This window comes from Hippoglossus stenolepis, chromosome 19 (assembly GCF_022539355.2).
Source record: "Hippoglossus stenolepis isolate QCI-W04-F060 chromosome 19, HSTE1.2, whole genome shotgun sequence".
In the NCBI taxonomy this organism is placed as follows: Eukaryota; Metazoa; Chordata; class Actinopteri; order Pleuronectiformes; family Pleuronectidae; genus Hippoglossus; species Hippoglossus stenolepis.
In genome coordinates, this window is record NC_061501.1 from 4,025,405 (window position 1) to 4,041,218 (window position 15,814).

General features: G+C 39.6%; 4 non-coding genes across 4 annotated transcripts; all 4 read left to right on the forward strand.

Annotated features, from left to right (window-relative positions):
• The first annotated feature begins 9,725 nt into the window (after window positions 1–9,725).
• Window positions 9,726–9,807, forward strand: trnas-aga. The gene has a single exon. It is a non-coding gene; the product is annotated as a tRNA-Ser (tRNA).
• Window positions 9,808–12,575: 2,768 nt separating this feature from the next.
• On the forward strand, window positions 12,576–12,647 carry trnaa-ugc. Its single transcript has one exon. It is a non-coding gene; the product is annotated as a tRNA-Ala (tRNA).
• Window positions 12,648–14,899: 2,252 nt separating this feature from the next.
• Window positions 14,900–14,971, forward strand: trnaa-ugc. The gene has a single exon. It is a non-coding gene; the product is annotated as a tRNA-Ala (tRNA).
• Window positions 14,972–15,343: 372 nt separating this feature from the next.
• Window positions 15,344–15,425, forward strand: trnas-aga. The gene has a single exon. It is a non-coding gene; the product is annotated as a tRNA-Ser (tRNA).
• The last annotated feature ends 389 nt before the right edge of the window (window positions 15,426–15,814 follow it).

Genomic DNA, 15,814 nt, shown 5'->3' on the forward strand with positions numbered 1-15,814 from the left:
CAGAATTGTTTCATGTTACATCTTTCACATTACACATAGTTACGGAATTTATTGTTAATATCAAACAATTATTATTGCAGTTTTAAGTTTCTCTCTCCTCCACTTTCCCCCTTTGACTAAATGGTCTAAGTACGTTGTAGACCTTGTGGAGTCTTCTTATGCTATTACACTAACTTTTCTTCTCTTTCCCCTTGTGGCATATTACATTTCAAGCCATTGGATTTGTGTGTGTATGTGCTGAGCACTGCACTATATGCATGCATTACCCCACTGTCAACATTAGGTCAGCTATTCCATAATGGATTCTTGGAGTAAGATGAAGGCCAGTGTTATGTTAATTTTACTTTCTCGTCTGTGGGAAAGCGTATCATTAGATCCACGTTGTTTCTCTGAGTCTGACAGAAATACTGTCCACTACGCTTTCTAAACAGGACCAGGTTCTCCAGCGCTGCAGAAGTGGCTTGATGACAATTCCATTTGGAGCTGGATGCACGAGAAGCACATCTGGCTCCGGCAGCGGCCTTTGAGGTTGTGACGTGGCACACATGGGTTTGACATCTAATGGAGGGGCTGGGGCAAGTCACGAGGCTCTGGAACATTACGTGAAACAGACAGGCTGAGTGAAGGCCATCTGAAGAGCATCATCAAGTGAGTCAAAGCAGAAGAGTTAGAAGTTTACAGCCTGGGATAGGGATACCCCCCCACTGAAGATTTCCATCTGATGAATAAAGTACTTTAAGCTTTACCTATCAGATATACTATGTGATCTGACTGTCAGTATAGAATATGGTATCTTTTTAACAAATCTTTTTTGATGTTGCTTTTTATCATACATATATATATATATATATATATATATATATATATATATTTATGACACCTCAGAATTGGGATTTTGGTGGACAGCAACAGATGCATGAAACAAGGATTTTTTTACATTTCATTTAGCTGACGCTTTTATCCAAAGCGACTTACAATAAGTGCATTCAAGTCATGAGGGTACAAACCCAGAACAACAAGAATCAAGAAAGTACAATTTTCTTCAAGAAAGCCAAACTACAAAGTGCTATATGTAAGTGCTACTGAATCGCTACTTTTATTTATTTATTTTTTATTCAAGATATAGTCGGAAGAGGTGTGTTTTTAGTTTGCGGCGGAAGATGTGTAGACTTTCTGCTCTCCTGATGTCAATGGGGAGCTCGTTCCACCATTTAGGAGCGAGGAAAGCTCACAGTCGTGATTTTGTTGAGTGTTTATCTCGCAGTGAGGGAGCAACAAGCCAATTGTTAGATTGCAGAGCGGAGTGGACGGGCTGGGGTGTAAGGTTTGACCATGTCCTGGATGTAGACTGGACCCGATCCGTTCGCAGCACGGTACGCAAGTACTAGTGTTTTGAAACGGATGCAGGCAGCCACTGGTAACCAGTGAAGGGAGCGGAGGAGCAGAGTAGTGTGAGTGAATTTAGGTTAAAGACCAGTCGAGCTGCTGCATTATGGATCAGCTGCAGAGGTCGGATGGCACTAGCAAGTAGACCAGCCAGGAGGGAGTTGCAATAGTCCAGGCGTGAGATGACCAGAGCCTGGACCAGAACCTGAGTGAGAAGGGGACGTATTCTAGAGTTTGCCATTGTTTGGGCCTAAATAGTGATTGTGTGACTGTATACTGTGAGTTATTTTGCTAAAGGAGAGTTCATGAAGTTTCCTAAATAGAATGCAATGAACATAAAATTGTGCTCATTAAATTTAACTGCAATCTGCCCATTATACTTTTTGCCTATTACATTTTGGACCATGAATTTAACATGCCTGTGTTTGTTTATTATTATTTGTTTTTAAAGCAACACATCTCATAAATCTCTCTCTCTCTCTCTCTCTCTCTCTCTCTCTCTCTCTCTCAGAGCTGGCTCCAGACCTTTATATATATATATATAAATATATGAAATTCACCCTGTAAACACAAATGGTATTTTTACCTGTTGCTGAGGTTACAACAATTACAAACTTTTCCTCGATGATCATCTACCAACACAATAATACTGGGGAGCAACGTGGCAGGTAAAGATCAGAGCATGACAGTTGCCTTAAATGCAAACACTCCTCCCACTACTTTTTATTTCTTCCCCAAATGTAGTGATATTTTGAACTTAACAATGTTTGGGAGCAATAGCTCATTTTGGGCCTGTCTCATTCTGCATCCCAAATGAGTGTGCATTGTTTGTACAGGGTTGTCGTGTCTGTAGAGGGCATTTAACCGTGCTCCTCGTTGACTGCGAGTATAAAACCCCAGTAATGAGGTCAAACTAACAGTGTACTCTGGCAGCAAAGGCACCACTAACAAGACCTCTTTTATTCCATTGTTCTGTATATCGCTGGACGAGACTGGATTGAATTGTATTTCTTTCCTGCACGACTGAAAATGTTTTCCCTGTCTTTACTTTTAATTGTATTTTGCAGTTATGAGTTGCAGCGTCGTTTGTTTGTGTTGATGAGAAAGATGCGGTGCATGCCAGTAAGTGCTCATAATGGCCTTCTGAGAGAAATAGACATGAGAGAAAAAAGATCTGGAAAAACCTTCATCATCATCATCATCGTCGTCCATGTGCCTAATGATGGAGTCCATCACAGCAGGAAATGACCTGAGAGAAAATTTGCCTGCTGAAAATTGCAGACTTGTCAACAATGCACCATTAAAGTGCTTGGGAATCCTCACCCACTGCAATCTATTACTTGTGGTTTAATTACAGTGGAGGGCCAAGATGGCTAAATGAGATGTTATCCAGGGCCGACAAGGTACTTTAATGAGTATAATTTTGGACAGCAGAATCGCTTTGATTGCACAGCACTCTGCCCGGATTTGAACTTTGTCCCACTCGCAGGGTGAAGGCCGCCTGAGGTTTTAGAAGGAGAAGAAGAAAACTACATTTTCTCAGTTTACTTTCCCACAGCTGTCATTTACCATTCTCTCACCAGGGGTCTGCGCAACCCGAGGAGAAACTATTGGATATACAGTAAGCTGACGAGATCATTCGAGGTCTTGACAAATCAATGTGTTTTAAACTATTACAACATGTGATGAAGATGATATATGGAACTCCACTGGTGCTTTAAAAAGGGACCCTATGTGTAGCTAACTGAATAAATAAAATCTAAATGCATTAAGCCATATATATATATATATGGCTTAATAAGAAATATAAGTCATCATTTGTAACATGTAGGATATCCTCTTGAACGTTATAAAGACAATTGCTTTTTTTCAGGGGTGGCTCCAGGGGAAGGGCCTGTGTGTGTTTGTGTGTGTGTGTTTGTTTGTGTTTGTTTGTGTTTGTTGTGTGTGTGTGTGTGTGTGTGTGTGTGTGTGTGTGTGTGTGTGTGTGTGTGTGTGTGTGTGTGTGTGTGTGTGTGTGTGTGTGTGTGTGTGTGTTGACCTATCACAGAATGGATGTGATCCTGGCTGGTAACATTTAATTCCAGACTGACCCCATAAATTTCTCCCACATATAAAATCCTGTCTAATTACCAGTGCATGCTTTCAGCAGCCTTGGGTTACAGCTCTGTCTGTCTGGGGGACGGTGCTGCACTGTAGAAATAGTTCAAGCTAATTGTGTCAGCAGAGGAAAAGACAAAGTCTATGCTAGACCTAAGCACTTTTTCAATTTGCATATATGCATAAGCATAAATAAGCCTATATATTTTGTTAAACGTATTTATTTGCTTATGTTCAAAACATCTATCTTTTCATCTATCTTTCTATCTATCTATCTATCTATCTACCTATCTATCTATCTATCTAACAGAAGAATGTTCTATAGTCATGAACAAGACCATGTGAGCTCGCACACATGGTGTTTTAAGGCTGCTGTCTTTTCGTGGGTGTAGAAATGGGAAACAGGTGAAAGCATCGTGTTCTATTGAAATAAAGAAAATATATGTCAGTTTTTTCCCCTCAGGTTGTGTTTTTCTAAGATCACCGGGACCTGTGCTGAGGCCAACCAATAAGATATTCACATCTGCAGCTGATTACTGTAAAATAACAACAAATTACATGAGACAGTTTGGACCGTGGGTAATCATAGGCCTTTGTGCAGTGATTGTTGCAGGTAACATACTCATATCTTTAAGACGTTAATACATTTTAAAACTACAATAGACATAATCACAAATAAACCAGGGTGGATGAAAACAACAAACAAACAAACAACAGAATGAGCTGCTTTTTGTCAGCATTTGTCAGCATTTTAACAGCATTTTTGGGACTTAATGTGAGCAGCTACATATACTTTCAGTCTGATCAAATACAAATGGGTCTATGGCATTAATTAACTGTGTCTGCATCAAACACAACCTTTGCAGCACTTGTGAACCTTCAGATACGCCACGGTGTATCAGTATCCATCCAACCACACCTCGCAGATTCCTCCTGCCAGCACAAAGTCACATGGAGAAATGCACAATATTTGGGAAAGCACGTGTTCCTGCAGCCCAACGCAAGAATAATGACAAACATATAAATAATGCAGCAGCTCAGCGGGCTGTGCAGATTAGAGGGAGAGAAGAGAAAACAATCTGCTTGTTGGGTACAAGTCAGACTTGTGTTTGATGGGAGTCTTTGCACGCAAGAGACAGAGGACGAGAGAAAACACGGACGAATGGAGGGGGGAACAGGACGAGAACAGGAAAAGAGGGGAGGAAACACGAGTGAGAGACGACTGTCTGAGCTGATGATGCAATCAGTGTGTGTATATGTGGGTTGTCTGGTGTTTCTATAGTTGTGAGAACCAAACTCGAGATTACACAATCATGTAAAGTGAGGCCTTTTCTCTTTTGTAACATTTTCATGGGGTATGTTAATTCACTTTTAGGCATGCAGGGGTTAGAGTTATACAACAATACAACGAGTGGGTGTGTATCAGACTGATACTCCTTTCTGTTATTCATTCTGACATTCTGCTCATGTTAGCTGTTAGGGAGGACTTCTTATTTTGGTCTAACCCAATCAGACGCAAACAATCTAAGTCCTGGCATGCTGGGATGTTAATTTAAAGCTGCACTTATCATAGAATATAACATGTCTCAGTGTAGTGTGAGAGTACACGGCAGTATGTTACACAAAGTGCTGCATCTACAGAAATATAAACTGGACCTTGCGTACTGGAACTGTGACTGGCTCCAGTGTTTGTCTGACCAAAGAAACAACAGGACACCTATTCAAATCACTGGCAAAATCATAGATGTGGACTGCAGTTCAAAAGGTCTGGAGCCAGACTCAGGTTGTACACGCATGAATGACTTATTCTGCAAGTATGTGAAGGTTTGTTTGGATCGATTTGAAACTATTTGTGTTTGTTAGTGTCGCAGTTGCTTAGTGTGAGTCAGTCAATGTCTCCTCTGTCTGTATGTGTGGGTGACAGTGTGTGTGTGTGGGTGTGGGTGTGAGTGTGTAAATCTATCTACAGTTATGAGGGCCACATTTTGGTTCAATACCATCATTGGGAGGACATTTTGATGTTGTGAGGACGTTTTGGGGGCTGGGGAATGCATTATGCCAATGAGTGTCCTCACAACTATAGAGAGACAAGTGTTTGGTTGTGTGTCTGTGTGTGTATTTTGTCAAACAGGCAGCGTTCCACACAATTCCAACCACTCTTGGCTCGGCAGCTGCTCTGTCACTGTCAGATCTTGTCAGCAACCCAGCGGCGGCCCTGCCTCTCTGATGCTGACTCTGTGTCTGATGGGTTGCCAGATCCAGGGTGGTCCGAACACCACAATCATCTCACCCTTGTCCACTCTCGCTGTCAGGGGGATTTAGGGGCAATACTTCCCACCTCCTCTTCAATCTATCTATCCATCTTCTCCTCGTTCTCCCCTCTGTCGCCACACATGCCAGTTGTGGAGCTGCCCGTTCCACTCATGTGTGACCAGCTGGCATTTCTTCAACTTTTCACTCTGCCTGGGATGAATGTTAAACATTCTGTTTGCATGAGACTCGTTTTTTCCTCAGCAGACACATAGCAACAGTTAGTACTATAATTTAATAATTAGAAGCCATATGTGGTGAAACATGTCAGGAAAGAGTTTCATAGACGTGTGGTGCCCTTTAACTGCTGCCATAACTTAACATCCAGCTTGTAGTGTTACACAGCAATATAAATCTTTCCATCCATTATCTATACTGCTTATCCTGTGATGGTTGCAGGGGGATATATAACTAGACTGGCACCCAGTAGAGGACATACACTTGATTCTTTCTTGGGTCATACCCCAGCCCTCCACAACATCTCATGGAAATCAGAATAGTTTTAGCATTTTCCTGCTGAGTAAAACATAATCTCCTACGTGGAGATAACAAGGAATGACACATGACAGTGTGTGTAACTTATTTCAGTTTAACTCTTTGTGTGATATGTGTTTAGGCATTTGAAACCTTCCACACAACCGTGGCTCCAATTATTTTAGCCTGTGACTCTAAAAAACGCCAAAAATTGGTCTGAGTAAAAATGTTATTAGGGAGGATTACCCGCCTATAACTGGTCTGTTTCACACGATACTGGAAGAGCACATGGTTGTCATGGTAACTTTGTTGAGACTCAACTAACATTTTACGGCCAGACTCTATATTTGAATCTTGCAGCAATTAAAAAGTCAAATTATAAAGAGAAACACTATTCTTGTCTCTTGTTCTTTCAAATGTTAAAAGTATATTATACATTATCATATCGTCAAAATAAAAATGTTCAGGTTTGCATCTACTCATCTTTATTTAACTGAAGTTAATTTAACAGGGTCAGAGGTTTTTACTGAGCATCAAAGCCTCATGTGAGTTGTCTCTTGAGTGCAGCTACAGACAGGGATAGGTCATATGATCAACCTGAGGACGGCTCAGCCTGTCAAACCAGTCATTGGCCAGTTATGTGGAAAGAAGTCGAGTCCAAGTCTAATGACCACACAACTGGAGGAGTATGCTTGTGGTCAGCGTGGCTCCATATCCAATGCACAACCCACATGAACACGTGACGTGAACACATGACACATCAACACTAGTCTACTGTACATGCTGCAGATAGAGTGTGGACACTGGTATGAAGAATTCCTTTGGATTAGTTCAGTGTCAGTGTAGCAGCGTGTAGGTGTGTGGGGGCAGTGAGTTGTAGAATGTGACAGGGGGCAGTCAACAGCATTCTCTGCTGGAAATGAAGCAGACACAAGGCCGAATGAATCAAGACTGTGGATTGTATATAATGTTGTACATGACAGCTCCCCAAAATGAGGCCAAAGCATTTCGAATGCCCCCTGGTGGCTGGCGGCAGTTTAGGTCATGAAGCCCACCTCCTCTATGTTAATGGATGGAACATGGAACAAACAAAAGGACCTTGATCCTGTGACAAAATCCACAGCCCTGTTTGTCGGGAATGGCAGATCAACCCCAATGTGTGTTGCTTTAAACAATATAAAGGTTGAAATAAATAGTTCAATAAAAGCTGAAAGCTAAAATCATGATAAAATATATTTACAAAAAAATCTAACAATATAAAAAGAATTTCTTGCAAGTAAATGAATGAGCTGAGTTGTAGTATGTTGAATTTTTTCATGATTGAGTAACATGTTTTGTCCATATATGAAATGAATACTGAGCATGACCACACCAAAATAAAAGTGTTGTTTTATTTGATACATTCATGATTATGTGAATATTGAAAATTACATCATATATGTTTAAAATAGGCATGTATAACTCAAAGTGTTTGATCATGTAGGTTAAATTGGTAAAAGCGTCTTTACTTCATGGAATAAAACCTCAGCGATGAGAAATGTACTATTGCAGCACCACATGACACAAACGCAAGGACATGGCATTTTCCTTTTTCCAGACTTGAGCTCTTATGTGGTTATGGGAGGATGTGAGTCGTTTGGGAATAGGAGTCATGCACGTTGATTTACAAAACTATTACTTACAGTGTTGGGGAACCACAATATTTTCTTTATGGGGAAAGTCCTTGAGCACCAACATGTATGCATGCACTGAAACTGCAGCAGACGTGTACAAGAGCAACAGGAAAACTCAGCAGAGTGATCTGTATTTGAGTTTTCAGATTAGGTATATAAAGTTTGAGACATGGTGTTTTGACAGGACAAACCTGAGTTATCCATCTCTCTAAACAGACGCTGCTGCCACGATAAGGTCTCCCCAGTTCATCCATAATTCATGGTTAAGCCGGTGGTGAATGGCTGGGAGGCCCAGTACTGTCTGTGGCCCACTGTTAGCCACACTGAATAATTAAAGACAGAGGTTTCCTCTCTGTTGCCATTTGTTAATTTACATATCTAGTGAGGCGGAGAAACAAAAGGGAAGGCTCTTGCAAAACAGCCGCTGACTGTGCAGGACCACATTCTGATCTTTCAGGGGTGCTGCTCTCAGTACCCACACGGTGTGTTTATGTAAAGTTTCTCAGCTGACCAGCCGTCCGTGTTGCTCATCTGGGCGTACTTTCCCAAAGTGAGGTAATGTTTTTCAGTCGGCGCTGCCAGAACACTCTGTGCAAATCAATTTGCAATGTCATTTCTAGTGGGGTTGTTTTTGTGAGTTTTCATTCCAGAAAACTACTCCGTCCTTGGTTTTCTTCATTTGATCTTTGCCAGATGTTACCCTCACTCTGCAGGCAGCCAATACAAAAAAAACCATCTCCTTCTCCTTCACAGAGCAACATGCTAGCCATGAAGGAGACCAAACGGGGGGGAAAAAACGTTTTCTGATTTTTGGCCCCATGTGAGAAACAGGGTGGAGGGGAAGAATGATGATGTCAGTTCCATTGGGTTGGATGTCCTCCATCTCAGGCCCTCGACCCCTCTCTCATTGAGACGCTGGAAACAGTCTGTCAAATTCCTCTGTGGAAAGACAACAGTGGTTTTACCAACAGCTGGATCTCTGCAGTGAGCCGACACACACTGGAGCTCTAACATCTTGTGGAGGGACAAATTGTGTAACACTGAGGAACTACCTCATAGGCAGTGGAGCATTCCTGCCACTGCCCAATGTGCAAAGAACATAAACAAGATACAAACATTTCCTCTGGACCTCAATCATCAATATCTTCTTAGGTTTTGTCTTAAATTTGTTCTTAAGAAAGTTCTTGCGAAAACTCTACATCATATGAAGAACCACATCCAAAAAAGGGTTAAGTGTCAAGTGTTAAAGTAGTCAAGTGTGTGTATGTGTGCTCTGTTCTTACATAAGAACAAATCCCAGATAAGTAAACATTGGTGAATGTCAGAATTTCCATAAAAACTGCGTAAGTAGGTTTCAAGAATAGATTTCCTCTAAAGAACGGTCTGTGAATGAGGCTCTTTGACTTTGTCATGCAAGGTGTTACTATATAATGATGCCTCTGTTATATTCACGTGTGCTAATAATCTATGACAGTGGCAGCTCTCCAGCATTCACAATACCAGCAGCAGCTACATGGAATGGAGCCAAATTGTTGACTGTTTTCTACAGGTGTTTTTCCCTCTGTCACACATCAAAATGTGAGTAATGAATGTATAATTAATAAATTTGGCCTTTTACTATGCATTAAATGTCTAAGTGGCTTTGGTAACAGGTTGCTTGTTTAGGTTGTTTGCCAATTTCACTGACTGCCGTATTATTTGCAGTCTACAAGTCTTTCAGGGTGCCGGTATCAACAACTATGCCCATGTTTCCAGATAACACAGACAAATGTATAAAACACAGTTGTCGTGGCCGAGTGGTTAAGGCGATGGACTAGAAATCCATTGGGGTCTCCCCGCGCAGGTTCAAATCCTGCCGACAACGTAATGTCCCTTTTAGGCCAGATGGTCTGATCCTCTGCAATCCACCTGATCCAAATCAACAATTACACAACATGTAAAACACATGTAAACACACAAAGGTGAAACTTAGATTTAACTTAGATTTGAAGGTTTGATGATACCATGTCACCGTGTAAGAAGAACATAGGTGTTACTAATGTGGACATGCACAGTCTGTATGATGTTTACAAAACAACCAGTAAAGTTAACTCGTTCTAATGTGTTTCTGGTGAAGAGATTGAAATTGATAATAGATGATTTAAAGTATCTCGAGGTCACATTGGACTCTACATTACGTGAAAGAAAAGGTGTATAACATTGTAAACTTTTATTTGCAACTTTTTTAAGCAGTTAGATTAGATTAGATTAGATTAGATAGAACTTTATTTATGCACACATCAGGCAGCAGATCAGAATGAGACAGACAAGAGAATAAAGAAACATTAAAAGGACAATGGGATAAAAATAAAGAATTTAAAAGTTAAAATTAAAAAATAAATAAGAAAAATTGAATTAAATAAGAAAATGCTGAGTATGAACATTCTGTACACACAGGACGATTTGTACGACACACAGGATGAATAGTACGTGGCAAGTCAAATAATCTTTTGTACATAAGAGTGAGACGGTTGTACATAAAAAAAAGTGTGCAAACAGTTTAATGCTGCTTAGGTGTTTTTACATCCAACGATTCATAAAAAAATGACACCAAGACCCTGAGTCTGCAGCAGCTACATGGAACTGAGCCAACATGTCCACTGCTTGATGACATGAGCTTGTCCCTCTATGACGCATCAAAATGTATATAATGGAATGTGTACTGTATTAAAATAGTCTGTGGTAAACAGTACAATCCATTTAAGTTATTCTGAGAGGATTCAAGTTATATATAAACTTAGATAAAGATAGATGAATAAATACATAGATAAAATACAGTAAAAGCATAAAATACATAAAAGCATATGTATATCTATACATCATTTCACATTTATGCTAACATTAATATTAATAATATAAATCAAATATCATGGATCTGAGTCTTTACTGTTAAAAGGTGAAAAAACATAGCTTCATTTCGCTGTCACCCAGTGAATCTGATGTGACATTAAACAATGTGACCACTAGACGGCGATACAATAAAACACTAACGGTCCCGTGCTGAAAAAGCTCGAACGTGCTCCTCGTGCAGACCTGCGCACAAACATGTAGTTCATTTAAAAAGAAGTGGCAGCAAGTAAAGAAACCGAGTAAACAAGTGAGTAAGCAACAGTAAACAAGGAGGAGGAGTCGGGAGCCCGTGGAGTGAATGGACAAGAACCGGAGCTGGTCCACAGGTGAGCACAGTGCAGAGAAAGGTCAGGAAGCTAATGTTAGCAGGTTGTAGCTCCCCGCAGCGTCAGCTAGCCAACATCGTTAGCTAGTTTTAGCCGCTAAAGTTAGCTAGTTTTAGCCGCTAACGTTAGCGACTAACCAGCTAACGTTAGCAGGTTGAAGTACGTGGCCGCGTTGTGTGGCTTTAGGGCGGCTCTGGCCCATGGAAACGTTTCGCTTCACTTTGCTGGAAAGAGGTAAGAGTGACTCCAACTAATTCAAGGCCATCTTCCAAAAATCTTTCACAATGTTTCCATAACTGATAAATAAACTTACAAAAAATGGGGAAAGACAACTGGCAAATGTCAACTAATTACAGTAATTTTTTTTATTCTTCTTGTTCTATATATTTGTCTAACAGACTTTAGACAAAGTTTATATATGGACACACAAAATTAAGACATAAATATTATTTGTTTTAGAATACAAAAATGTTTTTAAGTGGAATTGCAAAAAGTAGTTTTAATGCTTACAAGCAGGGTAGAGTTGTCACTACTCTGTGTGTGTCATGAAAACATAACTCAACAACACATGGACAGATTTACACTAACCTTTGTGGGACTATTACCTTTTGAGCTGATGGGTCATACGGAGCATATGATAAGTGACATAGTGCAGATCCCACACAGATAATGTCAGAATATAATGTGACCTGGCATTATAAGTAGTGCATTTCTGTGAGACCAGATAGGTAGTGTGGACCCTATAGATACATTTAAAAACAGATAAATAGATAACTTTCTGTTCAAAGGTTCAGTGTGTAGGATTAGTGGAATCTCATGGTGAAGTTGGATTTTGCAACTAACTTTACATTCCTTGCCTCACCCACATCTGTGATTGTCTACTACTGCCATCTTGTGGCGCTTTTCTTATTGCCTTTTATATACTGTCAGAAGGAACGTTCAAACGTAACCCAGGCTCAGGTCTTTACTTGGTAAACAATGAACAGCTGCTCTTCCTTCAGTACTAGTAACATACTGCAGATAGTCATTTGCTGGATGATGACATGTGCGCTCAGTATAGTAGATACTGTACTTTTCTCTTCATAATTACCTCAGGATCTTCTTGCATATTTTTCTACTTCCTTAAGATGAAAATGTTGTTATTAGTTTACAATACAAACTTGGTTGTGATCATCCAGTTACATTTGATCTGTGAACTCCATGGGTTACCCAAGTTACCATTTTACATCTTGAATTGTTGAGAACCATCATACACACATACTATTTTGTTTAATGGTTCAAATGGTTACATGTTCATAGTGTGTATCTATATATATATATGATCTTTTCACTCATGTGTAGTGTATATGCAGTTTACGTTTGCTCTTTTTACATTTGTGCAGTTTATATTTGCTTTTTGTGGGGTGGAAAACCACGTGGGGATGTAGCTCAGTGGTAGAGCGCATGCTTTGCATGTATGAGGCCCCGGGTTCAATCCCCGGCATCTCCAGGTTTTTGTTGACTCTATTGCGTCTTTACTATGCCAGCTTAAAGTTACACTGTGCAACTTTTTTACCTGAACATTAGCTTCAAAATTAGCTTAATTGTTCACAGACTTGAAATTAATTTAGAATTTCTGTGCAGAGATAAAGCTTGAATTCTGAAAAACTACTAAACCCCAAATTACCAAACCTAAAATCAAAAACTACTAAACCTAAAATATGTTTTTTTTAAAAAAATACATATTCTAAATAGATGAAAATAACAGTCAAATCAGTATAGCAAGTTATTGAATTTCAAAAAAAGGTTAATACTTATTGTAATAAATTGTTAAATTTTAACCTTACTTTTAAGGAACCAATTGAGTATCCCTACTTTTCAAATTTCTTTATTCAATGTAATTTTTATTAGTTTAATTTTTGTTACTCTTAATTATATGCTTATATGTTAATTTGGGAGTTCAAGCTCATTCTTTCATCTTAATTTGAGCTGGAGATACAATTAAGGTTGCCAAAATAGATTTGATAGGTATACATTATATATAATATATATATAATATATATATATATATATAATATATATATATATATATTATATTTGTATATAATTCTGCTCAGAAACGTACTAATAGCTGAGTGAGGTAGATGCCCAAAGCACGACCGCTGTGTCCAGTATTTTAGTGATGTGGCCTTCACTATATTCCTTCCACTGTCTGTTGTGATTAGGGCTGCAACTAACGACTATTCTGATAGTCGATTAATCTATCGATTATTGAAATGATTTATCGACTAATCGGATTATGAATCACACAAATACTCTGGTTCTTATTTAGCCATCAGCTTTTAAATTTAACTTGAGGTTGTTCGCGGCATGTGATGACTGACAATAAAGACAATAAAGATCGATACTTCGTTCAAAAATGTCTTTTAATAAACTTTGCTGCATATTAGGCTACTATTGATACAAAAATAAAGATTCACTAGATCACTCAGATTCATAAAGATTTAATTTGTCCAATTAAAAACAAGGACAGGCAGAGTGCTAATAGGGCAGTCGCTTGATGTGGAGTACACGTCTGCTTCTTTTGCAGAAAGCCATCCATGGTACCTTTTTAGTCTTCTTCGGACTGCATAATTGTGATTAAAAAAGACGTTTGTCAGGCAAAAGGATAACATTACGGTTTTAAATTCGTTAAAAAAATCGACATTCAAACCATATTTTTGTAATGGATTCTAGAATCCTGCACACAGGTGTTGAGGGAGTTGCCAAGACAACTCTGTATATATAGCAAGCTAGATAACAGGCTATCTTACCGAGGCGAGTCTGCATCGTCTACGTTATGATGTCCAACGTGCCTCCTCTTCAAATGATCGTGCATAACGGACGTGCTCCCATGGAAAGCAACGTCCGCCTTACAAATATTGCAGGTCGTTTTTTTTCGGGCTATGTTAAGGGTGAAATTCTCCCATACTTTTGACTTTCTGGTACGCGATGCTGTTGCAACGGACGCTGCCATTGTGCTATGTTTTGTCGCTATTGCACATGCGCGACTTTCAGAGATAGGAAGGGAGCGAGATGGCTTACTCCTCAGCTACTTCCATCAGCACCTCCGGTAAAACGACATTTAGTTCAGCTGCGCAGCACGAAAAACACGCGCTATGACGTAACCAACGAATCGACTATTAAATTCGTCAGCAACTATTTTTGTCATCGATTTTTGTCGACTACGCCGATTAATCGTTGCCCCCTAGTTGTGATGCAGACTTGTTTGTCTTCACTCAGTCACCAGGATACGAGTGCCTCTGTCAGTCCTAAACGGATGACTTTCTATGTATGGTTTTCAGGAAAGCAGGCAGTTTGAAGACATTTGCTTTTAAAATTCCAATCTTGGTCAATGAAGTGGGCAGTGAGGCTACACCGGATTGGCTGGTTTACTGGTTTTCTGTTGTTCTGAAAGTGTCCAAACTCGGGACAAACTCCGGTCCCAGTAATGTGGACATTTTCTGGAGTTCATATTTGAAACAGGCTTTAGTGTTGCTTTAAGGAAATATTAATTTAAAAGAACTTCACATTGAATAGAGTACCATACATGTTGTATATGAAATGGGCAAAGTGCACATGCGTTAGCATTAAGATAACAATCACTCTCCGACAGGATAAGTAATCTGTGGAGAAAATGGCCTTAGTATTGCTGATGCCAAGATTTATTTGTCCACATTTCCTGCCTTTATTGATTAATCACTGTAGTGTCCAGTTTCCAAAGGGGATGTAGCTCAGTGGTAGAGCGCATGCTTTGCATGTATGAGGCCCCGGGTTCAATCCCCGGCATCTCCACTAAACTTTTATGTTTGAACAGTAGTGATTGTGTTATCTGCCATCAGGTTGTCAATTAAAACATATTAAAAGTATATACTGTGAACATGGTATTGTGGTATATAAAAGTCACCACAGTAGCCCAAAGGGTTAAACTATTAAACTATTTTATTTTCCTTGGTAAAACAATAAAAATTAACTATAGTTGTTAGATGGTGTTGTCGTGACTGTTTTGACATCCAAACTGTGAGCATGAAGGAAAGTGGCTTGTAAAGGTTGCTTGTTTAGGTTGTTTGCCATATTTATGGAGTGCTATATTTTGAAGTGTACTGCTGAAATAGACATTCATGTCCCATTTTTTGACATGATAGACAACAAGATTTGAAGTATATGGTTGTCGTGGCCGAGTGGTTAAGGCGATGGACTAGAAATCCATTGGGGTCTCCCCGCGCAGGTTCGAATCCTGCCGACAACGCAATGCTCTTTTTCTGCTTGATGGTCTGACTCTCTAGAATCCATCAGATTAAAAAATACAATTGTACAACCATTACAGCAAAAAACTACATGTAATGGTGAAATGTTATTTTAAAGGTTTGATAATGGTTGCCCATCATGTGCGCATGCGCCGCGTTTGTATGCAGCCTGTTACAGTCGCTCCTGGTCTTTTTCTTATATTTTCCAAGTTTTTTGTCTTTTTCCTTTGACATATTAAGTTGCATCCTCTCTAAACATGTTTGTGTGGAGAGTTTTGGTCAGTTTTTTTTTTGCGGTGGAATTACTCTTTTGTTCTGCCAATCGACCGTCGCTCAGCAACACTACATTGTTTACTCCAGCGATCAGCTGATGGTGCTGAAGCCGGCCGGC